The sequence below is a fragment of the Empidonax traillii genome, unplaced genomic scaffold (genome assembly GCF_003031625.1).
Source record: "Empidonax traillii isolate 1590-97213 ecotype Southwest subspecies unplaced genomic scaffold, ASM303162v1 scaffold186:size1492175, whole genome shotgun sequence".
NCBI classification, from domain to species: Eukaryota; Metazoa; Chordata; class Aves; order Passeriformes; family Tyrannidae; genus Empidonax; species Empidonax traillii.
Genome location: NW_020955379.1, coordinates 197,817 through 225,791, shown reverse-complemented (window position 1 = coordinate 225,791; position 27,975 = coordinate 197,817). Strand labels below are relative to the sequence as shown.

General features: G+C 42.4%; 1 protein-coding gene across 2 annotated transcripts in view; it reads right to left on the bottom strand.

Moving 5' to 3' along the window:
* EPB41L3 (erythrocyte membrane protein band 4.1 like 3) overlaps nt 1-12,554 on the bottom strand; it is a 141,959-nt gene extending 129,405 nt beyond the window's left edge. The window contains exon 1 of one of the 2 annotated variants that reach the window (XM_027886358.1): nt 12,387-12,554. The gene's annotated coding sequence lies outside the window, so the exon portion shown is untranslated. Of the gene's footprint in view, nt 1-9,526; nt 9,698-12,386 lie in introns of those variants that run through there. The other variant, XM_027886349.1, reaches the window with a different exon arrangement.
* Nucleotides 12,555-27,975: the final 15,421 nt, after the last annotated feature.

The window sequence follows — 27,975 nt, the reverse complement described above, 5'->3', positions numbered from 1 at the left end:
CAAGATCCAAATTGAGCAGCCTCATGGTTACTGGATAAAGCCGCGTTTATCTTTGGCTCCACCACAAACAACTGCTAGTTCTGCAGTATTTTTGCCACACTCTGGACTGTCCTCACAATGCAAAGGGCAGGCAGAAATCACAGTCAGACAACCCTTGGCCCTTCCTTAGCTTGTCGAGGGACATGCTCACAGGAACAGCTAAGAGCCGAGCAGACAAGAAAGTTGTGCAAAGGCTCAGACATGATTCCCAGCAGTGCAATTCTGCTGACAGCCAAGCTATCGCTGATTGCTTTAACCTTTGCTCAGTCCGGGCCACTGCCTTCACCTCACTTTTTTCCTAACAAACCTATGGTAATAGCTTCATCAAGGTTAAGATAAGCACAAAGGCAGTTAGCTTTACCACAGAAAACTACCTTCTGCTCACAGTGATCCTTCCTGCTAAAACAAAATTAACCTACCTTGCCCTAGGGCGTTTTCTGAATTGGCAGGGAAGAAAGACAAAGGAAGTTATTACCTAATGGCTATTTCCAGAAGGAAAAGCACAGTGTCTATGGTGATCAGTGCAAGTTTTCCTAGAGGGCCCTACTCATTCCTTAATTCCATGAAAGACCTACACAGCACATTTTCTTGGTCCCACATCCTTGTGGATGAAAGCTGGTCTTTGGAGTCTTGCATATTACTGCTGTGGTGCTCTGAAACCAAGCAAAGCTCTTCAAATGTGAGACATGCTGCTAGGAGATCGTGTCTTGTAGTCACCATCACGCTGACAAGCGACCGCTTGACCCCACTGAAGAGCACGCACAGGATGATGATCACATCTGTTTGTCAGAGCTGGGGCTTGCAAGCAAACACAGTGCAGCCATAAAAGCAATGGGCTTTCCAGATGTAGCAAGCACACAGCCAGCTCAAACGTTAATACTTCTGTTTGTGAATATCCTGGTTCAGTCCTATTACATTATGTTTGCTTTCAAATATATTTGAACTGAACACGTATCTGCTCCCAGATAGGAAAATTGATTTGTGTCATGGGATTTGTTTGTTTTGTTTTTTTTTTCAACAGTGGGTATAGCAAACAATTTCTTTTAAAAGTAAATCTGAAAATAATTAGCATTTGGAATAAAAGAAATACCACTTAACCTAAAACTCTCTGGAAGAACACACCCATGTACTTCTACAAGCTTTCAGTTCAATAAAACAGGGACTTTATTAGCAGAAAGAGTATCTGACCAACCACACAAATTAAGTGTCAGCAAAAGGAGATGACAATCGAAGTACCAGCCACAGTTGCAGGTTTGACTACATAGTAATGTTTAACTACTTCCTTATCACAATCTTCCTGTACAACTATAATTTAGGAACCTTTGCCACTGTAATTTTCTCTGCTTCATTTTCTTTACAGCTATGCTTTAAAAACGAAATACTTGTTCATCAGCACTATTACCCATGCAACAGCGGAAAATAACCATCTGCAGAAAAGGCATAGGAAAGAACAAATACAAAGGCTTTGCCTACGTATAAAAGAAATCAAAGGAAAGGCAAATTACCCGGTGAAGTATCTGATGCTGGAGGAAAAGTGGACACAAAGTTACAACAGTTACACCAACATAACTCTGGAGACAGACACTGTGCAGACATCCTGAGCATAGTGGTCACAGACAAGATAAAGCTAAGGCTGAAATCTAAAGCTTTCAGTTTCTCACAGCAATAATTCTGATGGCTTTCAGACTCTGAATATGGAAAGGACAAGACTGTGTCCTTGCTGGGACCTCACCCAGCCCATCACACCTGGAGCATGACAGCAAGAATGACAGTTCACTTGCTGTGTGGGTGGAAGCAGACAGAAAAGCAGTAAAGAAAGGACAAAAATAAGTGAAAACCTTTTAAATCCCCCTTGGAGTTACTTTCCAATGCTTTCCATATTGACCTGTATTGCCTCCAAACGCAAAGAAAGTCAACCTGTAAATTAAACTGATGCCCTTCCAGGAGAAACAAAAATCAAGCATAAAACCAAAACCACAAATACAACAGAAAAACCGAAATTGGGTTAAAAACTCAAATTCATTTGCACATTCACAAGGCATACCCTACTAATAGTGAATTTTGTACATTTTCTGTTTGATTTCAAGTGTTTTCTGGACTCCAGTGTTGAAGGCCATCTTCCTGAAAACACAGAGGAAAACACACTTGAAGGGTTATTTAAACTAATAGCAGTGCTTTGGTCCTCCAAAGGTGCTGTGGTCATCTGACTGATCAACACTCCTCTTTATAGGCTCACCTATTTCATCCTGCAAGGCTGTCTCAGTAACTAGACCTCTTCTCCTCTACAGAAGCTCTGTTTGGCTTCATATCACCATGCATAAGTGCTACCTCACACTAGGGAGCTGACTCACTTTCAGTCCACTCAACCACAGATTCTAATCTGCCTTCTATTTGCACTCCTACACAATTTTTGAAGGACTGGAAATAGCCATAGATCAATCTTAAAAAGAAAAAAAAAAAAGGCAACCTAAACAAAAAGTCCCCCAAAGACTCTAAGCTTTCTGAAGGAAGAATCTACTTCTCCTGAAGACTGCTCCCACAAGGTAAGGTATGTTAACCAATATAAACAGCAGTCAACTAATTATTTCCAAAATATTGGAAATTAGCTATATACCTATAGTTGGCATAAAACAAATAGCATACAGCTTCTTCAGAAGCAGCAAGTGTCAGGTTTTAATTGCTTTGTGTAAATAAAACCACTCCAGACTGCAATCCAGAATGAGCCTGGACAGATGCTGCATTCCTCCTTGTCTTACAGCAGCCACCACCAGCCTTGCTGTTATCACAGTGCCCTCCATGACCCTGCCACTTTACCCTTCCTTTATTGCTTTATTCTTTTTCCCAGCATAAAGGTCCCTCTTAGTTCAAGTGGTTTTTAATGGATCACAAGATAATTCAGGCTAGGAGGGACATCAAGAGGTGTCTGATCCAGGCTTCTCCTCCAAGTAGGGCCAGCTGTGAGATCCAACTGGTTGCTCAGTTCTCTGTGCAACCAGGTCCTGAAAACTCCCAAGAATGGAGACTGCACAGCCTCCCTGGGCAACCTGTGCCCCTAGCCAGCTGTCTGTCCTTCAGGTGAACACATTTCTCCTTGTAATCAGAGTGAACTTCTCTCATTTCAACTGGTGTAATCCACTGTCTCTTGGCCTTCCACCACTAAGAAGAGCCTGGAATGACATAACTCTTTTAGTGAAAAGAAAGGAAATAATTCCTTATACTTTTAGCTCTGCTATTTATCTGTTTATGCAAAGTATGCTCTGCTCTTCGATTTAGATTGCTACTTCAAATTTTAACTTTGCTAGCAGCATTTGCCAAAAATTCAAATATAACCAAATCAGAGTGAAAGTGAAAAACAAATCTAAGAATAAAACTTGGGTGGAAATGCTTGTCCATGTGATCACATCGAACTTCCCCTAATGTGCCATGGTGACAGCAGCATTTCAGCACTCATTACTGCATTTCCAGATATCAAAGCAGCATCTCTTTATACAGGTGCAACACAAGAGCAAATTATTCATGTAGATTACAAAATAGGCCAAAAAAGCAAGATACATGCTGAAGCAAAGCCATGAGGAATGCACTCTTCTAGTTTTCAAAGAGTTTGGAGTAGTGTGTCCATCACAGCATATAAGCACTACTTCCTGGGCCCAGAAGCTATTGCTCTCTCATGCTGATCAAGGCTTCTTAGCTCATCAAAGGATGGCAATCTGAAGCAGCAGTCCACTTACAGACCTTACTGCTACTCAGTCACCAAATTACTGTGTACCAGTCAAGAAGAAGGCTTCTTAGCTGCACTCCTAAACCATGCAACTGAGGAATAAAAGACATATAACTGGAACTAAGAGAGGAGATAAACACAGCAGTGCAATAAATGATCTGAAAGGTCACGTGAAATGTGATTAGTGCCATTATCCTCCAGGACTCTGGAAACTGACCTGAGACAACAGCTTTCCAGCGTAAGCTATGGATCAATATAAAGGATTAAGCAATAATACTTCAGAAATGCTCGAAAGTAAAATATCAGGCTTTATCTCAAATTTTCTCTCAAGCTGTGCCTGAGAAGAAACTCTTAAGTTGAAAATCCATCTTTTACTCCCAGGTTCTTTGCATCATTGCAAGAATGCAGGTGACACAGACTGTGCACACTCGAGAGACAGAAAAGGAAGGAGAGGGAGAGAGCCAATGCCAACCCCCACCCCGGGGGGGTGTGCCCCAGCTAAACCCAGCTGCAATCTGTCAGCAAGTGGCCAGTGCCAGCCCTACGCTCACTCCCACGCCTTACCCAGGAAGGGGCCATCACCACACCAGGAACACTTGCATCTCCCCGGAACACGACAAGCAGCCAACCCCGTGCCCAAATCATATTTGCCTTCTCCTCAAAACTTAAGGCTGTGCATAAGCGAGGCAGTCACGGCACAAGTGAGAGGTGAAGCAAGTTGTTTTCCTTAATTGAGCCTATTAGTAGTAACGAGTCACTCCTGCTAGGTCTAAATAGCTCAGAGATAAATCCCAAGGCTGCTAAGCTGCCAACCACCTCCCCTCAGTGCTCAGAGGCAGAGTTACTCCTACAGACAACACTGGGTAAATACTACCACCTCCAACCATGCTTCTAGGGCAGATCTCCAGGCTGATACGCTTGAAGCAAATGTTTTCCCTGCAGCTGTCCAGTCATCTTTATTGAAAGACCGAAGTGCCAAAACCTCATCCTCAGGGAGCAACAGCAGGTACCCCCAGATGGATATTCTGCAGGTCAGCCATCTGCACATGAGAAAAGGGTATGACCTTAAAAAGCTTGGCGCTTTTTTTTTTTATTTTATTCTAAAAAAAGAGAGCTCACCAGAGACTACTCGGAATGGAAGACCTTTCCGTGGAAAATTCTGATACAATATTTAATGCAAACATACCATCAACACTTCAGGTCTTGAAGTTCACACCACAGGCAACACCAGTGTTAGGAACACTAAGAAGAACGACAGTGCTTTCCTAAAAAGTCATCCAATTAATTAATCATTTTCTGTCTGAACTACTTGCAAAACATCTGAATAAGCCAGAAAAGAAAATTTAAAGTGTTCTAAGCCGTTGCTTCACAGTGTGTCTTACAGAAAAGTAATTTAAAAATTATTACAAAGGCAATAACACTCAATCTCAAAAAATGACAGTATTCCATATTAAACCAGTGCATGTTAATTCCTTCATCTTTGCCAGTGATTAAACAGAAGAAGAAAAAAAACACTCCATCAAGTTGAAATTCAGTAAGCTTCGCCTGTTGCTTTGACAAAACCAACATTGCAAGAACAGCCTTAGCTTTCATCAAATCCAGCTTCCGATACATGAGATTCTTCCTCTCTCTCCCAGAAATAAGTGAAACTCATTTTTCAGACTCACCAAAATTATCCATATTCCAGGAGGCAGCCATTCATCCAGTTTGTGAAGTCCATGGTTGCAGCACAGTCATAGCAATCAGCAGGAATATGAAGTGAAAAAGAAAAAAAAACACCATTTAAGATTCAATGAACAATACAAACCTACTGCTTTCTGTATGGTCCGCATTACAGAACAGTTTTGGATAACTCATTAAATGGCCTAACTGCAATGCCATATTAATAAAAGAATAATAATTACAGTCTAATCAAGATCTCTGAAAGCTGACCTCATAAGAAATATTTTGTGAGGGGGGAGAAAGAGGTATTTTTAAGAAAAAAAATCAAAACTTCTATTATACCTCCCCCATCAGGCAATAACAGGTGGGCAACATCACATACAGAAAAGGTATATTATTTTCTCATCCTGATATTTCTAAATCCTTGATGAGGAGATGTAACATTTGGCAAGGAAATGAGGCAAAACCACCACAGGCCACAGTGACTGCTCATTTTCAGAATCCTCAGTGAAGGATGGGGGACTAATAATTTATTCTTTGCAATTAAGGGGGCCTGCAGTCTACCCCACAGCTGAGTATCTGTGCACTGTTACACATCTGCAAACTGTCAAGAACACCCAAGCTGAAATAACTTTTTTTTTTTAAATTGTGGACCTTGAACAGTGTCTGAGTGACCAAACACAGTGTGTGTCACTTCTCTCCTACTAATAAAAACCCAAGAAAGAATTTTACAGCTTTCCCAGGCTCAGCATTGATTTCTTTTGGCAACTGCTCCTAAACACTCGACCAATTTAGCATTTGGTTTTTTTGCTTTTCTGTTTGGTTAGTTTTTTTTCATTATTATTCCTTTGGAGAGGAAATGCTTCAAAGACATCCGTATGAAATGCCAATTGCTATGGGTTAGCCTAAACAAACCTCATGTGTGTATGTAAGGGCAGGGAAAGGCATGCTCTTCTTTTTGACACAATTGCCTGTGCTAGTTCAGGATATGTGCAAGGTCCCAAGCACAGAGAGAGCAGGCGAGGAGAGTGCCAAAGCCTGCATTGAAAGGAAAGGAGGCAATGAGGAAAATGCTGCCATCTTCTCCCAGCAGCTCTATGACCATCAGATTGATCATCACGCCAAGGCTGATGAGATGCCAAGAAGCCAAAGGTCATTGCAAAGTCCCTTGCAACAGAGTGGGATTTCTTCTCAGCTCACATGTTTCAACCATCCAAATTCTTCAAACCAGCTGTTCTCAGGAACGGGTATCCTCACAACTCAGTGCTCTTCTGCTTGGTCCCAGAAAGGGGCTTAAGGCCAGAGCAGCATTTTGGCCTCCAAAAATCCCAAGGCAGCTTAAAAGGGCAGTGAGCCACCAGTACAGCCCCTGATGTGGTTTCTACTTGATCCCTGCAGAAACTACATCGTATGAAGACAAATGTATCTGTTGGTGTCAAAAAGAAAACAGAACTGGCACAATCAACAACTGATGAGTAACCTCCTCCTCTGCCTCCACGGCCCATTAATAAGACAGCACGAAAGACTGCAGAAGAAGGATGGGGATTGCTCATGTATTTACCACTTTGCTAGCAAACAATTTTTTTTGTTGCTGTTTTTGTATGACTGCTTTTACAGTAGGAGCCTTTCAAACACCTTCATATGAAGAATATTGGAGAGGAAAGGGAGAAGAGATTGCAAAGGATTTGCCTTAATTTCTGATTTCTCTTGTCAGTCTTGTGAACCACAGTCCTTCCCCAGAGCACCAACCATGCCCCACTACTGTCAGCGTGACTGTAGTGACAGATCACCCACAAGATATTACCTGTCTTTTACCTGTGCAAGGAATGCTGAGATTACTGGGAGGACATTTTCACTGGAGCAGACATGACTCCAAGATACTCCTAAGGATTACAAAGGCCATTGACTGACCTGAGTAAACACAAGGCTTCATATTAAGGAAACTGAGATTTTGATAGTGGCACGGAACAAGCATAATATTAACGAATTTATCAGGATACGAGGGGTCACAGGAAAGCAGATGCTGAGTAGGTGGGAATGGCGGGAAACATGGTATGCAAAAAGATGAGGAAGGAACAAATCAAAAATGTATGGATGACTCAGAGCCAGCAGAATCTGAGCAGGAGAGCTGCTGAACTAGTTTATTTGGAATGGGGAAAGGACAGGAGAGAAGCATCTCCATTGACAACACTGCATATACATTTGTCAGTGAGGAGAAGGGGTGATTGTTGGAATTTGACACATTATAAGGGGCAGCTTTCCAATAGCAGCTCAGAAGGTTTGTGAGGGAAAAAAAAAGTCACGATATGCCATGATGGGATGGATGAATGGATGAGATTTAAACTGCCTTGACCATTGCAGCAGCATCCACTGCCTACAATACCTGCCAATTGCTTGGGTCAGGGTGAGAAGAGATACATAAGAGCAAGACCTCAGAGGCATTTTGCATTCCCTGTTGCTCTTCACATACCATTTTTTACATGACACTGATTATGAAACTGAAAACATTGGTTCAGCTTCAGGCAGCAATTTTAGGGTCAATTGCTTCTTCACCAGACACTGAAATCACAATTTGTCAAGCATCAAATTAACTGTGAATGTTTTAGGGGACACTGAACTTGAGTAATGTATTATTATTGGGTCCCCCTCCTCAAAAGCCTATCTGCAATCCCTCTTGATATGGCAGGCACTTTTTTTTTCTTTTGCCAGAATCACACTTTAACATGAACACTGCAATTACTTGCTTTTTGCTCCATCAACTCATTCCTGACTGTTATGCACTCTCCAGAGTCCAGATCTCAAGTAGTGGAATACACTTTCAAAATCATGCAAAGCGTTTTATCCATTTATCCCAAAAGTACATCAATGTGGGTTTTCCAGCTGAAAGCATTTGAAAGTTTCCTCAAAACTTTTATAGTTCAGCTTGGACCTATTCCTAATCCACAGACAGGGTAAAAGACTCATCTGGCACCAGCACACCATGAAATACATAAGCAATAAAGCAGTAATGAGGTTACTGTCCAACAAAACCCCAAACCCACAGCTACGCATCTTTCCCTAATATTGTAAGTACAGCACAGAACAACTACAAGCCACAGTGCTGCAACTGAATTCACTCTGGATCCAGGTGAATCAAAGTTGTATTTAAATGGCATTCCAGCCAATGCTCCAGTGGCCTAGGAGAGGTGGAAACTACTGGAAATTGGAAAGGCATTGCTGGGAATGATGTCAGATTTGGATTTATTATGCCACCTCCAGTAGCAATTCTAAGTGAGAATCAAGCTTTTATATTTTACTCTTCTACAGAAACATTAAAGAGTGAATATGAAAAATGTGTTCTTTAAAATGGAAAAAACCGTCCAGCAACATTCCACAAATTCCATGCATCTTCAGTTAATCTAGATGAGAAGTGATATTTTGTATCAATATGGGATGCTCACAAAACTTTTGGAAATATGGTAGTTAATATGAAAAATTATGAAATCAGCAGTGAAGATTTTCCATTTAAGCAATGCATACTGTGAAGACGAGTTTGGTTTGTTCAGTCTCCATTTCAGGTCTACAGCCCTACTTCCACAGCCTGCTATCTGACCACTGAAGCACCTGTAAAAGCTCAGCACATCAGAAGTAATGAGCTATACAGCTGAAAATTCCCGGTTGCTTTCAGTAAAGGGAAGGGAGCATTAATCATCAGCAGTATCGAAATCTCCCCTTTAGCACTTGGGCTTCATATTTCAGGGATATCTGAGTGTCATGAAGCACAAGCTGGTAAGTCCTCAGAAGGTGAGGAACTTCAGGTCTTAGCAACATTTCGTAGGTTCACCCAAGAACATCTTTGAAAAGGCCATACCCCTGTATGTAAATAAATATACACATAAACACAGTATATGTATGTAAACACACACAAATACATATACATACATCTATAAAAATTATCTATAATTAATATAAAAAGGCTCCTCACCCAGCAGGTGGCACTCATAACCTGAGCTCCAGAGGCTGGAGTATGGTGGGAGGCTGGGAGCAGGCACTGCTCAACAGGAGGCATCATCTTTATGAGAGATAGACACCATGGGCACGAAAGCGTTCACCACTCTTTTGCAATACCTGATGGGTGAAGTTCAGCATCTGGGCCAAAACCCCATTTAGCTTACTGGCCAGGCATCCCCTCCATTAATTCCCTCAACAGCTGTAAGATTCCCCCTTCACTGCTCTTAGTTCTCAAGAGCTCTTGCGACCTTTCCAAAGGATCAGCATTTCGGGGACTGAAGGGTCATGGAATATTTTTGATGTAGAAGCATCACATTATGATGTCAAGAACAATATAACTAAATGTAAAGCTTCCTTCAGACATCACTTCTTTTCTCCATTTAACACACCCAACTAGCTTTCAATTAGTCCCACTAATAATTTGAGATTTTGAAGATCTCATGAATGAGCACATCAGAACTGGCAGAGGAAATGCTGTTTTCCTTTGATTAAAATTAAAGTCTTGTTTTCACCCATGACTTAAGTGTCGCTATCATTTGTACATTCTTAATACACCTCCTTCTTCAGCTGAGTGGTGCTTCAACTTCAGCTGAGTGGGTTTGTTTTTAAAAAAATATTTTCTTTTCAAATTCAGTATTCCACACATTTCCCTCCCCTCTTAAATAAATAAATAAATAAATCAGTTTAGAAGCACCACTTTGAAAACATCAGCTCTATGTGCAGCAGTGCTGTTCCCCATAAGAGAATGCTTCATGTCAGATTGAAAGATACCTTTCCAAGGTCATTTCATGTTCCAATGGGTCTGTTATGAAGTTGTGGAATGGCAGATAAGGTTGTGCGAGATAGTAAAGTGCCTTCCTAAGCTAGTTCTGGGCAGTAAAGTGCAACCAATATTTGAGCAAGGGACTTCTATAACATTTACCTCTGAAAGAAATGTCATATGCTGAAATAAATGGTGCTGCAGGAAGGACAGGAGTAGTACTGAGATACTGATAATCTGTTTCCCAATTAAAAAAATAAAAAAGCCAAAGAAAAGCCCATTTTCTTGACAGGTTTGCAGTAACTGCATATGTTTATGGTACTTGGCAACAATTGGGTGCTTCTAGGAATGTTAGGGGGTATCTCTTCAGCAAGTTAAAATACTCAACCCTGTGTAGTAAGAAGAATTTAATATTAAAAACTGTTCAAATCAGACTCAATAATGATGCCTCCAAGTTACAAGAACAAGGATACCACAGGAGTTCCCTATTAGGTACCAGGAGTAATAATTTGCAAGGTCAAAAGGAGAAAAAAAAAATTAAAAAAGGCACATATCTAAGAATGTTTCTTGGAAAGTCTTGTAGTTACGCATGTGAGAAATGATGATCCAGTATTTTTAGACTGCTTCTAACAGAACCCAAAAATGGAGGAAACCATATAACAGTATCCTCTTAGCAAGCTTTTAATACTGCCTGAGCCTATCCCAAACTCTGAAAGAAGGTAAGCATCTGGCAGCACACTGAATTGCGTGCCACCATTTCAGCCATCACACCAGGGACTAAATCCTTCCCTGGAAAGAACAGAGAAACAAGCAAGCAAACTCCAGAGAGACAGAGAGAAGGGGGGGGGGGGGGGAGGGAGGAAATATCCTCCTCACAAATGGTTAGCTACATCTTAATGTGGTTTAAAGCTTGATGAAGAATCACCCATTCGGAATACAAAAATGCAAGCATTTGGCATCGGAACAGCCCTAGCAAAGGGATAGTGGAGTGTGAGGGGGTGTTTTTCCAAGTCCCAAATGAGCATCTTGGGGGTCTAATAGCCTGTGAGGAAAAAATTATAAAAATGGCCACCCAGCACTGAACTATGTACAAAATGCAGAGTTTCCTCACTTCCAGTTCTGCATTGCACCCTGCGCTCCCAGCCCCCCGCATTCCCACAGGCTCCCAAACACCCCCGGCCCCCTCACGCCACTGCCCGCTGCCGAGGAGCGGGGGACTACGGGTCCCTCGGCGCTATCTGCCATCACCCCCGGGGCTCCATTACTACTACTTTTAATATTCCTGCTAGTATCACTTTTCTAGTGAGCTGCTGTTACTACAGAAATGCAAATATCGCCAGCTGAGTAGTTCGGGGGTTTTTTAAACATCCGAAAAGGCAGAGCAACGGGGGGTAGGGAGGGGGAACATCTCATTAGTATCCACTATTAAAAATTTTTAACGCTAAAGCCGCACTGATCCTGCCGCCCGCCCGCCCGCCCGCCCGCCAAACCTTGCGGCTTCCTCAGGACTGGCCCCAAGCCTAAGCTAAACCTTCCCAAAAACTGGCTTCAGCGCCTATCAGCATGGGCTAGGCTTACCAGAGGATGCTCCCCCGGCCGCGCTCCAGCCTACGCGGTGCAGCGCGGCCCCTGCGCGCTCCCGCACCGTGCCCCCGCCGCGCACCGCCCGTAACTTTGCAGACGCCGCCGCATCCCAGTGCCCAGGCGGAATTTCCGCGGGAGACAGAAAGGCGGGAAGGGCAGCTGAGGGACAGGCTCCCGCAAGAGGTGTAGCCCGCCTGCGGCACGCCCGCACCGCACCGCCCGGCCCCGCGCATCCCGCGCCGCGGGCAGCGAGTCCGCACCGCCGCCGGGGCAGGGGCGAGCCCTGGCCGAGGATCCCCGAAACGACCCACGGCGGGGACGAGCGGGGGCATGGGATAGCCCACGCGGCCAAAAGCAAAAACGCGGAGAGGGGAATGGAAGCGGGCGAGAAGGCGCCCCCGCGCCGCAGCCCCGCCGCCCCCGGCCCTTCCTCCCCGCGCAGCGATGTGCGGCAGCAGCGCGCCCCGCGGAGGCAGCGCTCGCCCCTCGGCCCTCCCCGCTGACCTCAAGCCAAGGACAGCTCGGCGGTCCCGCAGCGCATCGCGACCAGCGGGCCCCGCTGAACCGCGCCGGGCCAGGCGGCAGCGAGAGCGGCCAAGGGAAGCGAGGGGAACGGGGCCAGCAGCTCCTCACCTAAGCCCGCCCCGGTTGGTACTCTCCGCCGCCTCCGCGGGACGGACGCGGCTCCTCCCGCTCTCCGCGGAGAAGGCTGGCGCGGACAGCCCCGGCCCGCCGAAGTTACGCGCCGTCGCGGAGCCGGGCTCCCACCTGCAGCACCCGTAAGACTCCGGCAACCAGCACGGCTCGGCACGGCAACGCACAGCTCGACTCGGCCCGCCCCGCTCCTCCCCATTGGAGCGGCCGCCGCTCCGCCTCCGCCCTAGCGGAGCACCCGAGGGGGCGGCGGTGGACAGAGGGGTCTGGGACCCTTCTGCCCGCGGAGCTGCGGTCGGAGCAGGTGAAGAGAGCTGAGAGGCATCAGTTCTTCTTGGCACCCCCCAACCGTCCCCGTTTTTTGGTTTTTTTGGGGGCTTGGGGTTTTTTTCCTTTCTGGGGAAAAAGGAAAATGCTGAAAGCGGGTCCGTGACTTGACTCTATGCCATCGCTTCGTGCTGTTGGGCTTACGGGGAGCTCGCTGCCGCAGCAATCTCCGAGAGGCTCCCATACAAGCGCTGCCACCCGGTCCGAGCCATCTGAACATGGTCTCGAATGCCCCGAGAAGGCAGCGGCAGCCCAGGCAGGATGTCACAGGGTCAGCACTCCGTGACAGACACAGGGAAAACACAAACTTCTGTGCAACAGTTAGAGGCAGGGCCGGGTGAGCAGCCTCGGGGCTTCCTGAGCAACGCTGCCCGCAAAAAAAATCTGAGCACCTCATCCTTTCAGTCTCCTTCTCTCAACGGCCCGTTGTAATTTCTGAGGGTTTTGTTTGATTTTTTTTTCCTATTCAATTTATAGGTAGCACTTGCACAAATGTGCTCTAGACAGAGAAGGACAGTGCGTGGGAACTGAGGGACAGAAACAAGAATGCAGCTGCCCTGGTGGGAGTTTGAAGATAGTGGGAATCTCCCCTTGGATTTGGGAGCAACCACCCTGAAATTTTGGAGAAGGAGGTTACAGCTCTGGCAAAACAGCTGTCCTAGGAGAGGAAACCTTCAGCCACATTTACAGGTGAAGAGGATACCCACAGAAGTGAGAATTTCCTGGACTAAAGCACAGCGGGGAAGAACCAGAACCGCTCACGGCTGACTTGTCTCGGACATAATGGTTGTGAGATGTCCAGACGAGGGGAAGAGTGTTCCCAGACCAGCCGCTTCGGGTGTCATGCCTAAGTCATTAACACCAAGATTATACCTGACCCTGCCGAGGTCTGTAAGTCACGCCGAGGCTGACTTATCCTCCGTGGGAGGCAGCCAGAATCGCCGCATTTAGAAAGCCTGCTGGCTATGCAGAGTCGGCGCTTAACGCCCAGCAAATCCCTCTGCTCAGCAGCAGGGAAGGCCCTGGAGCCAAGCAACAGGGACAGACGGGCTGTGTCCCAAAGGCCACGGTGCAGCCTGCGGTAGGAAGGGCTGCGGCGTCCTTTGGCGTGCGGCCAGCAGCGCCTGCTGGCACCTCTGCCTGAAGTTTGCCCGCAGCGCAAATAATTGCCGAGATCCACCACATGTAGTCTTAAGAGTTCAAAGGATACCCGTGGGGGAGAGATCCTTTTGCGGGGGGGAGGGGGTCACGGTGTGCCAGCTGCCAGTGGCAAAGGTTAAAGTTCTGACGGGGAAATTTTAGTTCAGCACACAAGATAATTTTCTATGATAAGTTATGCTTAGGTCGGCTTAGTGAGAACATTCTGCTACTGAAGGAAGTTGTGTGGCAAGCAAATTTCCTGGGTGTTTGCATTTTTATTTTTTATTTTCACTGGGGATCTATGTACAGTTATTGACTTTTACAGCTTTGCAAATTGATATGCAAGAGGGGATGGGCTCAAAGACTCTGACTTCATTCTTTTGCTATTTGGCAAAGCACTCACAGAAACTAAAGTCCTGTGTCTATGTCAGGATGTACATGATGAGGTGAGAGAGCTGGGACATGACCCTAGCCAATGCATCAACTGACGTCCTCTAGCCAGGAGCTGGTGATGTTACAGCAGGGACGTGGCTCCATCTGAGAATGGTGAGGCCAGGCTTTCCAGCAGGAGCAGGGCTACAAGGCAAGGAGTGAAGCTGTGAGCAGGAAAGTGGCTTTAGTCATGCCACACAGGTTTCCGCTTGCTATCACATGATAGACTGACGGTGCATCCCATAGAATAAAGGGTTTCTTACCTCTGATAAGTTCAAGGTGGGTTCTGGAAAGGAACCAAATGTGCAGCAAAAGTGCTATAAAGTGAGTGCTAGAGGTGGGAAGGCTCCTGGGGGAAGCCGGTGCTCTGCCATGGGTGGCAGGAGGTAACTGGGTCTTTAGGGGAACTGGCTTCAGGTAATTCCTAAGCAATTGCCCAGCCCTTCTTTATTGGACAAAATGACTGAAACATATTTTGTTCCGCTGATGCGGAAAAAGGCCGCGCCAGTCCCTGTCGGGGAGGCATTAATTAAAGGAACTAATGGTGAGTTCCTAAAATATCCATTGGAGTGATCAGGATGTCTGCTGAGAGAAATCTGACTTGCTGGGCTTCATGTTGTGCCAAGTCATTGTGTTCATCAGGAAATGAGGGTGTTCTGGGGCAGGTAAAACAGAAATAAATCACGTTCACCCTCCTCTGGTACTTTCTGCTCATATTTCCAAAGCCACATTTTGGGAGGTGGCTTACATATGTTCATTATGTTGCTACTTAGTAGGATGTAACAGTTCTAAAGCACCTTTTTTGTTGGTTTGTTGGGTTTGTTTGTTTGTTTGTTTGTTTTGGTTTTTGTGGGTTTTTTTTGTTGTTTTGTTTTGTTTGGGTTTTTTTTTTTTTTTTTTTTTTTTTTTTTTTTTTGGGTTTTTTTTTTTTTTTTTTTTTTTTTGGGTTTTTTTTTTTTTTTTTTTTTTTTTTTTTTTTTGCTTATGTTGGGGTTGATGCTTTTAGCACATTGTATAGGAGTCTCTCCTTTCTAAAAGTACCATCCTAAGCATCCTCTCTGAAACTGCCCTGCTAAGTATCCCTTTGGAGGGCTGCATTAGAAGAATGTTAATCTGATTTATGGTAACCTGACATGACAGTTCGTGGTAATAGGTGATAAAAAGTTGAAACCTTGTGACAGAGAGGACATTCGTCTCTGACCATGATGTCATCATGGGAAGTTGCAGGGGGCTGGCTCAGGAGAGCACAGACCTTGTGAGCACAGGGTGATGAATGAGAGGAAGTATTTGCAGCATCACTCTATAGAGCCATTTACACCAGAGCGGATCATTATTTCCAGACATGTCAGTAGTTCCTAGTGTGGACTGGCCTCATCTATCCAGCCTTTTATGGACCTTCTACATTATTTGCGTGGCACTGGTGGCATTTTTTACTTTAAATGAACCTAATTAATAATACTTCATCTGTCAGTGCTTGTTAACACACTTCCAGGAGATCAGATGGTGGGAGAGGAGCGGCTGGTGGTCACTCCCCTTCATACTCTGAAGGAGAACTCCAGAAGGCTGGAGTGCTTTGAGGATGAAGCCAGAGGTACAGATTTACAGTTAAGTTTGTGTTCACATAAAAGGGTTAATAAATACTACGTAAATACAATATGCAGATGGTCTTTTCTTTGCAGAAACACCTTTCTGAATGATCTCTGCATCCCCTCCATCGCAGGCACATCAACTGGCAAGATCATCGGCTATTGGCATCCTCTACCCCCAAGGGCATTCTGCAGACCTTCCCCTGTAGCACGAATCCTCACTCCTGCGCTGTGGAAATCTGTTCCTGAAAAGTTTTCTGATCTGAAAACTTACCTGCTTACAATAAAACCCAAGAGCACTTGTTTAAATACTCTGTTTCCAGTAAATGAAACTCTACACCATAGAAACAGCTTTGCCCCTGCCTGGTCATTTTAAATCATAGGGGTTTGTTAGAGGAACCAGGGCAGCGTTTGTTATAATTTGCCAGCCCCTGAGGATTGCTTTCAAATTGGAGACCATTATTATCTGAGATTAGAGCTATCCCCAGCTTCATTTTTATACTATCATCATCAGACATGATGTTTAAAAGACAAAAAGACAGGCAGCATCCCTGCCCCAGCTAATACATGGTCTGGTGACTGAAACAGATTTATTGAAATCAATGTGCACTTTACCATTGATTTCTTTGTGCAGTGAAGCCTCCTTTAGAGCTTGTCAGCTTTTTCTTGTAAAGCTGAAATGAGACTAACCTGATGTATCAACACTGAGGAGTTTGAGGTGATTCCTCTCTTTCTTTCTTTCTCTCTCCCCTTTTTTCTCTTTTTCTTTCTCTCTAGATCTCTGAAACACCACAGAATAAGTTTTATTTAAAAATATGTTTATCACATTTACTGAAGGTGTCCAGGCTACCTAAAAATATACATAATGCATGCAAAATTCAATTTGGCATTGGCAGGGGATTTGACCAGATGATATAACTGGTCATTTATAACCAGCTATGACTGTAATTGCATGTCCACATTGTGCTGTTTAAAATTTTAAATTCATCCCACACCATATTTTCATTTAGTGAAGGGAATTTACTTTAGCATCATTCTTTCCCTATGTCACAAGAGCAATTTTTCACTGTTGATAAGAAAATGTCATTTTTTGTTTAAAAATTGCAAATGACAAAGCCATTGCTGTGTCTCCTGAGCTTTTTGTATTTATTGATTGTCTCTTTATTTAGTGAGTAATTTCAATGCATTTTATAATAATAACAATCTGTAGTGCATATCTATCAAATTGTTCAGAAAAGACTTTAAATAAATTATTGTGAATTATGATTTTGTCATGTGAAATGGTACTTTTTCACCCTTCATATCTTGGTCCCTGAAAAGAATAGCAAGAAATAGCAAAGTGGACTGACAAGCTTCTACAATGAGGTCACTTGCTTAGTGGATGAAGGGAGGGCAGTGGATGCTGTTTACCTTGACTTTAGAAAGTCATTTAACATTGTTTTTCATTAAACCCTCATAAATATGCTGATGATGTACAGGTTAGATAAGTGAACAGTGAGGTGGAGTGAAAACTGTTGGAGTGACCAGGTCTAAAGAGTCGTGATCAAGGGCAGTGGGTTCAAGGGGAAAAATCACTAGATATGTGCACATGGGCTCAGCGTTGGGGCCAATACAGTGTAATTTCCTTATTAATGATCTGGATGATGGGGCAGAATGTAAATTTGCAGATGAAACAAAGCTGGGAGGAATGGCAGATACACCAGAAGGTTGTGCTGCCATCCAGAGGGACCTTGACAAGTGGGAGAAATGGGCAGATAAGGATCTTGTGTAGTTCAACAAAGAGAAATGCAAAGTGTTGCAACCAGACTTGAACAATCTCAGTACAGAGTGGGAGCTGATCAGCTGGAAAACAACTCTGCAGAGAAAGACCTGGAGGTTCAGATGATCACCAGGTGATCACCAGCCAGCAATGTGGCCTCTACTGAGGCAACTGGCCCTTGCCGCAAAGGCCAGTGGTACCCCGGGCTGCACTGGGAGGAGTGCTGCCAGCAGGCTCAAGTTGATGATCCTTCCCCTCTTCTCAGCCCTGATGAGGCCATAGCTGGAGTGCTGGGTCCAGTTCTGGGATCACCAGTACAGGAAAGATACAGACTTACTGGAGAGAGGTCCTGCTAATGGCCTTTAAGATCATTAAGAGACCTGATCTTCTGAGGCGTGAGGAAAGGCCCAGAGCTGGGAATGCTCAGTCTGGAGAATAGAAGGAGGATCTTATTGGTGTATATCAATTCCTGATGGAAAGGAACAAAGATGATGTAGCCAGGCTCTTTTCAGTGGTGCCCAGTGCCAGAACAAGAGGCAGCTGGCACAAATTAAATCAGAAGAAATTCCATCTGAACACAAAAAAGCCCAGCACTTTTTGCATTGATGGCAGTCAAACACTGGCACAGGTTGCCCAGAGAGTTTGTGGAGTCTCCCTCCTTGACGACATTTAAAAGCCATCTGGACATGGCCTTGGGCAATCTGCTGTAGGTGTCCCTGCTTGAGCAGAGGGGTTGAACAAGATGACCTTCAGAGGTCCTTTCTCACCTCAGCCATTCCGTGATTCTCTGAGTAATTCAGATACTCCACAGAGTGCACTCTTCCAAGTTCTCAATGAGAAAAGAGCAAATTACTCCACTGCAATTCCATTTTCTGACTTTGATGAACAAAAATATCTTATGCATCATTAACAACATACCAGCATATTACAATCATATTAAGCTTGTAAAATAAAGAATATTTTTTTATCCATTGCCATCAAATTTATTTCTATATTAATCTGAAAAATGAAATAAGTCCACATGGATCTCCCAGTTAGTGATGCCAAGTGTGCGTATTCTTTAGTTTGAAATTAAAATATTGCTGTTCAAAGTTTGGGATGGAACATGCACACTCCCATGTTTCAAATTAAAACAAATCCGATGATTTTCAATCAGAAAGCTATGTCAAGGCAAAGGAGATGGCAGTATTGCAGATTGACCATTCTGCCCTATAATGGCTCATCAGTCCAGGCCCAAAGTGCAGTAAAACCAGAGGAACATCTGTCCTTGGTCTGGCTAACATGAATATGCAAGAGGCATATTGTGTTGTTGGACAGGACTAGTGGCCGCCTGCAAGTGTGAAGTCTGGACAGTCACAGACCACACTGAAGTGGAAGGGCATGATGATCATCTTTCTTTTTTTTTCAAATGAAATGAAAGAAGAATTAAAGCCTCATTTATTTGGTGGTAATTCAAACAAGACAAACCACTGCCCAAGGTGCAACACAATATAGGAACGCTGGATTGGAAGCTCAGCCATGTGGCTAGAGGGGTTTCATCGGAAATTGGTTGCAAACCCAGGAAATGGGGTATTGAACTGGTTGAAGCTCTGTATTAGCTTGTGGGTGGAAAGTAGCACAAAGTGAGCAGGCAACCGGACAGGCAGAGTGTGTGTGTGGCCCCAGAGAGGTAGCCAAGAATAAATGACTTTTTATTCTTTCCAACCCTGAAAAGCCCGGAAAAAGATCTCACAAACAAGAAGACAGCTTCTAACTGTCTGGTCCTTCTGTGTTTCAGTGGAAAAAAATATTTATATTTTAACAAGCAGATTTTACCCAACCTGTAAAAACAATTTCGATTTGACGCAGTCATAGAACTCTGTGAACTTTGGCTTCCTGCAAGGAGCAGCCTTATCTTACTGCAACACTATATAACTTACAGTGCTTAAAGCAGTCTCCTATACAGCAGGCTAGAGTCCCATCCCACTATCAATTAGAACTCCTCTCACAAAACAGACTGGAAAAGATGTGTATTGCAGCCTTGGAGCAATACAGCTTCTCCCACAGTTATGAAACCTTTCTTCCTTTAGGGATAAACAGTAAAGCAACATCTAATTTGTATGAATAACTCTTTCAGCTGCTTAAATACTTCCAGCCTGATGAATTTTTAAGCTTTTCTGATTTCTCTGAATGTATTAATCTTCCACCTGTTATTTTAGTGCAAACTGAATCATGACATGTCACTAGTGTTTCAGATTTCCTTCTTCTTTTTTTTTTTTTTTTTTTTTTTTAAGATTTGTGATTTGACAGCTTTTTCAAAATGGTAAAATATTAGCCAACTGTCCTTCAGATGGTTCTCCAGGTAAGGTTTTATGTCTGGTGGTCTGTGGCATGAAAAAGAAATCACTTAACTGACAAAGCTGCTAAGTCTACTTGTGATTCTTGCTGAACTGAGAATTTGCAGAAATGCATAGTAGTGCATGGACTACTGCTTTTTTCTTGCCAACTCCTCATCTCTAAATGCGATGCCATTTGTGTACAGAGCTATCCAGATGTGTGTCACAGCTTGATTTCTTGGGGCTGTCTGTGGAAATGCTTCAAGAGAAGCGTGCTCTCTATCCCAGTGACATGACAAATCCCTTCAGGATGCTATACAGTATGGGAGCAGCAAAGCTTTATTACATTTGCTTTTAATGTGTCCCTTTTCAGTTTGTTGAAAATCCATCCTCTCTTCTGAATATGTTCATGAAGCCCACAGAAAATTCATTTTGTCATGTCTGACTAAACCTTTTTTAATTTGACAGTGGAAATTGTGCTTCTGTACTGTTAGCTGTTTGTTTGTAATCTAGGCTTTTTCACTGATACAACAAAAATAGCTCCAATCTGAAGGTGAAAATTCTAGCCTGCATTTCTGTGCCAACACTCACAGAAGAAGTCTAGCAACGCAGGGGAATACAAACATATGCCTTAATCCTCTGAGCGAACAGGTGCCTCATAGTTAAAGACAGATGAATACTTATTTGGAATATTTATTTGGCATGTCCCCTATAGATTCCTGCCTCTTACTACCCTGTTGCAATGCTAAGGACTCATACCCAAAGCACAACATGGCAGCTCCTCCATTTTTGTCTTCTCATGCACCTGGTTTGTGGAAGCGGAGGAACTCTTGTGTCAAGAGCTCAGTCGGAAAGTGTTCACAGCCCTTGGAGGTGGGAGGTCAGCTTTGATATGTAGGGACAGGAGAGGAGAGGTAGAAGGATTCAGATCCTAAGGAGTTTGAGATGAGCCTACAGACTGGAATCTTATAAACATTTGCAAGTTGTAGATTCCCTTGCTTTTTACTTCTCTCTTGCTTTTTTTTTTCTTTTTTTTCTTTTTTTTTTTCTGATTTTCTTGACAATGTGCACTTTGTTATAGCAGTTGTATCTGTGTTTTAGTCCTGGTGCAGCACTGGGATCTTGAACCATGGTGCAGGACCTCAACTCCTTGTTCTGTGGTGGATTTCCCATGACAGAGCTGGGCTGCAGGTGCAGTCCCTGCTTTTAGCCTTGCAGTGTGTGAACCTCCTGTTGTGAGGGCATGTGCACACTGATGCTGGAAATGTCTGCTACCAGGGCTGCCTTGGGACTCATTTGTCCTGGTTTGGGTAAATGGGCTGGGAATCAGAGCTGGTGCCAAGGCAGGTGCTGTGATTTGTGGGGCTTGCCCTGCTCTGCTGAACCTGTGCTCTCCCTCTCACAGTCCCTGGCCACATCTCCAGCAGGGCGGTCCTCAGAGGACAGCTCCAGCCAGATGGGCACTGCATCTGCTGACATAGGTGGACTAGGAGGACATTTAGACCCAGGCCCAGCTGCAGGTAAGGCTGGTGTTGTTTCCATGTGAGCTGCCACCAGCCTAAGAAGACATTAAGCAGAGCTTGCTCATGTAGCTGCATTTTCACTATCATTTTTTAAAGCTTTGACTTTTATAGTTGAGAAAATAGAGATGACAAGTAAGTTGGAAACATTCTAAGGATCAGAAAATTTGTAAAGGTACTTCCTGACAGCCTTTATATTTTGACTATGTCATTTCTCAGTGGCATTTATAGTTGCTGTGACAGCTACTATTACAACCCGTTAGGTTATTGTATATGATTTTACAGCATGGATCATGGATTGATTACAAAAAGATTGTTGCACATACTTAAGATCCATAATCTGCAGTGTAAGCTATATGCAAAAATAAAAAAAGCTTGAAGCAAGACTGTCATGTTTTCAGACCATACTATTCTCCCAGATTGAATCACAGATTTCAAATTCTGGAGAGGAAGGGTTAAACTTCCTAACAGCTGCAAAAGTTTTCACAAAACAAGTGGTACATGTACCGTTAAAAAAAAAAAAATCCAGAAACTTAGTCCAAGCCCTTCACAGTAGAGACTGAAAGACAGAAGATAATGCTTTGGTGAGATAATGTTTGTCTCTGGTGAGTATCAACAAGAAATATCTTTTTTTTTTTTTTTCATTTTCAATTTTAAGTAAAGGGATCAAAACTAATTATTAAAGTAGGACCTCAGACTCCTTATTACAGTAAAAAAGAGATTATTAACATTCATGAGGGCCCTACTTAAAAAACCAAAAGAACTTCAAATGAGCTAAAAGATGAAACAGATCCTGCAAACAATAGGTAATTCATTAAGAATTACAGAACAGCATCAATTAGACTCAATAACTACAAATACATTGACATATTTGACTACTTTTATACAATTTATTAACTCCACACACTTAAATTAAATGCATGCAACTGCAAAAGCAACAGAAAGAATATGTCTAAGTTCAGTAATTCTTTGACACAAGTAGCATCTTTGTTAATCATATGAGTGGAGGAAAATAGCTTTTCATAACTGAGGGCGTAATTCTTCAAGTGTTGCTGGAACGACAGTGAAGCTGTAAGCACAGGATACGCTTTGGAAACTTGGCCCAACAGAAGACAGCAATTAGCTTTAATTATGATTTCTGGCATGAATAATAATGTGGAGACTAGGTGTAAAAAAAAAATCTAACCACCTGTAAATAGTGTGCTTTGTATAGGTGAGACTGAATGATTACTTCTTGTGGTCAACACTTTAGTGAGGCAACTTAAAAGAGCATATAAAGAGCAGTAGGATTGTGTCCTGGGATATTAGCAATGCAAGAATGGCCATATGTCCTCTGACTAAAGAGTGTTACTTGTATAAAGGCTAAAGAATATATAAAATCCAAAAATTTTTAAAAACTATATAAATTTCCATATATGTATTATTTTATTGAAGTCTGTAATTTTCCTATGAATTATTTATGGCATTTAGTCCCACTACACACTATACCTTACACACATTTGCTAGCAAGCTGTCTTGCTTGCAGTAGTTAAGACTTCTTTTGTCAGTCTGTTCGCAAACAAATTTATATTCTAAAAATCTTTCTAAGCTGCTTTCAAACACACCTGCCTATTCCATGTCATACACACCATACGCCAGAGCCATGGGTAGTGTAAAGGGGTCGATGGCACTGATTTTGTATGTGGCGCCCCCATAATCTGCCCTGGCAGAGAGCAGAGCCTGACACCTGTGCAGAAAACTATGAAGCTTTAAATGTGTGATCAGCAGTTTTTGAAGAAGATTAATCATGTGTTTTATGTGTTACCATTGCTCTGATAAGCCAGTGACTATGCCAGTTCAGAGGACGTATTGTGCCTTCAAAATTAGTATTACAGTCGGAGTTGTCACTTCCCATTTACTCTGACCTTTCAGCTTGATCAGAGAAACTTGCACAGTTTTAAGTTATTTGTAAAACTTTTTTTTAATGTGTTTTACATTCTTTTGATAACATTGTGTGCAGTTTTAGTCCTCAGGCACCTTGCTTAGTAAAGCATCTAAAAGAACAAAATTACTTTTAAATATAACCATTAAGTGCTCCCCTGAATTAGAACATTATTGACTAAATTTCATGCCACAATAAAGCTACTAAAGCAGATTATTGGAACAAGATTTGATATTTTAATTCAGATTTACAATAAAACATAGGGAAAATGGCCAATGGATATTGACTACTAAAGTTTATTGTGATGTAAGATAAAGACTGAGACAGAGTTCAATTAGCATGATGGTGCTGAGAAACTTTTCATCACACTGAAGATGAATTTGGGATACTATGGACTGTTACATAGAAGCTTTCCATTTATATTATATTAAAATATTATGCATGAACAGATATTTGTAATAATTGCATGATTTTTGTTCATTATCATTTTTAAATTGTCACTATGCAGAGAGCAAATCCAATGGAATAACTTTGCTATGAAGTAATAGTACAAGTTCAACTCCCAAACAAATTTTGTTGCTGCAGAAATGCCTTTTTTCTAAAAAATCAAAATACTTTTGATGGAATTGCAAAATAGAAAAAAATAATCAATGTATTAATTGGTAAAATCATTCCATCTATTAACAGCGGATGAACAACTCATAATTAAAGACTTGACAGCATAGACAGCATAGACTTAATATCCTTAACTTCAGAATTCCGTCATGAAAACTGTAGATTTTGATTGCAGTCCTACAAACCTATCTCTAGCAAATGCTATCAAAAGACAATATGATAAACTAGGGTAGTTTACCATCCATTTTTAACTACCCCTCATTTTAACTGTATTTTGGTCTGGAAACCATTGTCATTCCAGAATGAAGAGTGCCTTGGAACTGTTGATATAATCTCTTTTATCTTGCTTTTAGGTAGGAAACCTTCAGCAATTGCTCCTAAAGTATATTTCAAATTTTGTTCAAATTTAGTGTCTGGCTGATGCGGCTTATACAGACGCTGATGGCCAAGCTCAAAGAGGTGAATATTGTGCTGTCAGACTCAAATACAATTTTCCTCATTGTACTCCAGACCCAAGCAAGGTCCCTGTGAAAAACTCTAAAACCTCCAGGATGTGAGACATGGGTTTAGACATCTCCAGTTTACTTTGGACAGTTAACCCATTAGGATTTAAAAGTTGCAAGAGCTGCTTGGCACAACCAAATGCATCCTGCAGGCTTACGACCATTTCCTACATGGGTATAATAGGAGAGAACTTTTCTAGGTTCCCACGTTGGCATTTTGGACATAGAGAGATAAGGAATGTTTTCAAGCACTGTGCATGCATCTAGCAAAATGGAAAACTCTATCTCTGGGTATTAAGCAAAGAGCATGTGTGAGTAATTCTTACCAGGATGGCGGTGACTCCTATTGTTAGTTCTAATCTTTTTTTTTTTTTTTTTTTTATCCCTGCACAGAATTATGGCCATTCTCACTAGCCTCAATTAATTCCACCCTATAAAAATTATAAGAAAACAGAATTTGTTAGGAAATAAAAATTATTTAACAAAGTTTTTAAAAATACATTTTAATTCTCTTTACTAGCAGTTTAGGCAAATGCTGTGAGGCACTTGATAGGTTTCTATTCCTTAACTGTTACAAATGCTACTGTTTATTTTTTTTCGAAAAGGTTTTTTATGAATAATTTGGAGTACTTATTTAAGGATGATGTTTCTATAAAAAACCCACCAGTGAACCTCTGTACTGCTCGTAAACACAAGCAAGGTTTTTGTGAAACACTCTTGCTTCGTAAGTCCAACAAACAGCCATTGAAATCCCTCATCTGTTCAGACATTATGTGCTTTTCCTTTTACTAAAGTCTACCTCAAACAGTTCTGCACGGCAGCTACCTGGGGTAACTCTAGAACTGCCTACAATCATCTCTGAGTGTCCTCAGCTTCCAGGCTGGCACCTAAGAGAGGTTAATATGACTCAGCTACTTTCTGGCCAACCTTTTTTGCTCCTTGCAAAATAAATAATGCAGTAACCATATTAATTCCTCTACATTCTAAAAGTAAGCATGTTTTTTTTCAAGTGTGTATTTTGTATATATATATTTTAATATATTTAATATATTTATATATATATATGTTTAGTTAAATGGAAAGAAAGAGAATTGAGGAAAAAAAGAAGTCCCTTTTATAGTTGCTGAACAAAGTAAAATTACAGTAACATACATGAGTAAAAGAAAAAACATATTTATTTTCTGTTTTGATTAATAGACCATTTGCAGAAGGAAATAATTTGTTAAAACAAAAGCTATAATAGGCAAAACATACTTCCTTGGTTAAAATTTTCTTCTATTTTCAGTGAAAATGGAAACATCATGTTGCTTTATGCAAACTATCTGAGCTAAGCGAAGGACTTTTCAAAGAGCCTCCAAATCCTTTTTTCACTTTAGCAAGAATCTCTGCCATTGATTTGATACTCTTTTTATGGATGAAAACCTTATGCAAGAATGAGAAATGTTTCCATTGAAATCACTTATCAAATAATAAGCCATTAGTGTGTTTTCTTTCTGGAAGGGATGATGACAAGTAAATTACTTTCATTATAGGTCAAGTATCACCAGTGCTAAGAGCCTTGGACATAGTTTTTAAATGCTTTGATGGATCTATATCAATGCACTTCCTATTGCTGAGGACTTCTGAAATCCCAGATCATCAAAATTCAATTCAGCTCAACTTACCCATTCAGTTCCAGTTCAGGCCTCCTCCTCACAGAAGAATTTCAGTGAAAAGTCAGAGGACACAGGAACAAAGGGAAGGGTTCTGTTTGTTTATTTATAATTCTCCTTTGTGAGATCCCCCAGGAGAAGGAAAGAAAATAGTTCACAGTCTGGTAAGATCAGAACAACAAAAGTATTTGCAGTATGGCACACAATAAAGCATTGACTACTGCACTTCCAGCCGGCACCATCCTGTGAGACTCACAGATCAGCTCCAGATCCTGCCACAGACTTGCTCCAGGAGCTAAAATTCCCCTGACCTCTGGAGACTTTTCTTCCCTGGAGAGCCTTAAGAGACTGATGCAAACCAGATCTGACCCTCTACAGAATATCTGGTTATTTTTCTAATTTTTTGCTCTATGGATGGGTAGTTTTTAAGTACTACTATAAAAGTGAGGTTGGTTTTCATTCCAACCGACAATGTTCACATCCCAGTAAACTTGTATTTATTTTACATGTCTGTTTTCTTTAATCATGCCATGGAGCAGACCACTAATTCTCTCCTTCTGGATGGATGCAGTGAGACCACACATGCTCTACTCCGAGCACTAGTAGATTGGAAGAAGATGAAAAGGCAGAGCAAGAACAAAATCCCATTAGAAACCTAATGCTGTTCCCATCTGAATTGTTCTTATATGGCTCCTCACCGAGCCTGCAAACTTCAGGATCTTTGGTCTCTGTGGCCTGGCTATCAAATTTTTTTTTCTTTCCCCAATGCTTTATCATTCCAGAAGTGATGGCAAAGCTGCATCCAAAGAGCTATCAATTAGCCCTTGGAGGTAATCCAAAACAAACACTAGCCCACACTATACTTTTTGGTTGAGACACCAAGACCAGAAAAGGAGGTATTGAACTGACCTGCCTGAGTAAATAAAGGACCTCTTTGGAGTACCTAATGAGAGAATTTTTGAAGTGCAGTACACCAGTTATATGGGGGGGATAATACTTATAGGAGATAAAGTCTCTATGTTAATGTGATAATTGATTAGTTATTTCCAAAACCACAACTTGAATATTGTATGCAGTTTTGGTCACCACAATATGAGAAAGACAATAAGCTATTAGAGAGGGTACAAAGGAAGGCAATGAAGATGGTGAAGGGACTTGAAGGAGCAGCTGAGGTCACTTGGTCTGTTCAGCCTGGAGAAGAGGAAACTGAGGGGAGACCTCACTGCAGTTACAACTTCCTTCTGAGGGGAAGAGGAGGGGCAGGCACTGATCTCTTCTCTGTGATAACCAGTGACAGGACCTAAGGGAATGGCCTGAAATTGTATCAGGGAAGGTTTAGGTTTGATATTAGAAAAAGGTTTTTCACCCAGAGGGTGTTTGGCCACTGGAACAGGCTCCCCAAGGAAGTGGTCACAGCACCAAGTCTGTCAGAGTTCAAGAAGTATTTGGATGATACTCTCAGGTACATGGTAGGACTTTTGGGGAGGGTCCTGTGCAGGGCCAGGAGTGCAGGGCCAGGAGTTGGACTTGAAGATCCTTGTGGATCCCTCCCAACTTGGCATATTCTGTGATTCAGCAACTAGAATCTATTTTGAGTGCACAGTGAGCACTTGTCTGAACTGCGATTTCCCTCTTTCATGCAAACTGGAAAGTTGGAAAAAGTTTGGCACAACTACACAAACTGTACTGGCCTCCATTTTAAAGGGACCTACAATTTGAATTCCAACAAGAGATTAGTCTGAGAAGACATTTGTGATTCCTGATTTGAAAGTACAAAGTATTCAATTTGATTTTGACA